Genomic DNA, 773 nt, shown 5'->3' on the forward strand with positions numbered 1-773 from the left:
GCTAGATATGGGCATTTGAATTTTGAGGCTTTAAGAAACCTGTCTACGAAACAAATGGTGAAAGGAATTCCACATGTTGAAAGGATCGAACAACTTTGTGATAGTTGTGTAATCACTAAACAATGAAGAACACCATTCCCACAGCAAGCGAATTTTCGAGCCGTTAGTGTTCTACAATTGGTGCATGACGATTTGTGTGGTCCAATTATAGTGATAGAAGTGACAATTATAGTGATAGAGCACTGGTTAGATGCCAAAGATCATGCCGAGAAATAATAACAACACTGGAGAGCGAGGAGAGCCGTCGAAGTCCGCAACAAAGGAAGGTCTGGTATCACTCCAATACCCGACGTTATCGAGAACCAACTAGTCAGCATTGGCTATGAAGATGAAGGTCTATTTGCGTGCCCAAGGGGTGTGGGAACCAATCCAATCAACTGAGTCTCTAGATAGTCTTAACGAAAGGAAGGATCAAATGGCCTTAGCAGCTATTTATCAAGCAATCCCTGAGGAGATGTTGTTTTTGTTAGCAGAGAAAGAGACAGCAAAAGAAGCATGGCAGACGTTAAAAACTATTCATGTGGGTGCTGAACGTGTAAAGGACGCAAAGATTCAAACTCTGAATTTTGAGTTCGAAGTTATGAATATGAAGGAGTCCGAGACTATTGATGATTATGCAGCAAGATTGACAGGAGTTGTTAATAAAATACGTACATTTGGAGACAACCTTGAAGAGGCATGCTTGGTGAAAAAATTTCTCCGTTCAGTACCTT

This window comes from Cucurbita moschata, unplaced genomic scaffold, assembly GCF_002738365.1.
Source record: "Cucurbita moschata cultivar Rifu unplaced genomic scaffold, Cmos_1.0 Cmo_Scf00058, whole genome shotgun sequence".
NCBI classification, from domain to species: Eukaryota; Viridiplantae; Streptophyta; class Magnoliopsida; order Cucurbitales; family Cucurbitaceae; genus Cucurbita; species Cucurbita moschata.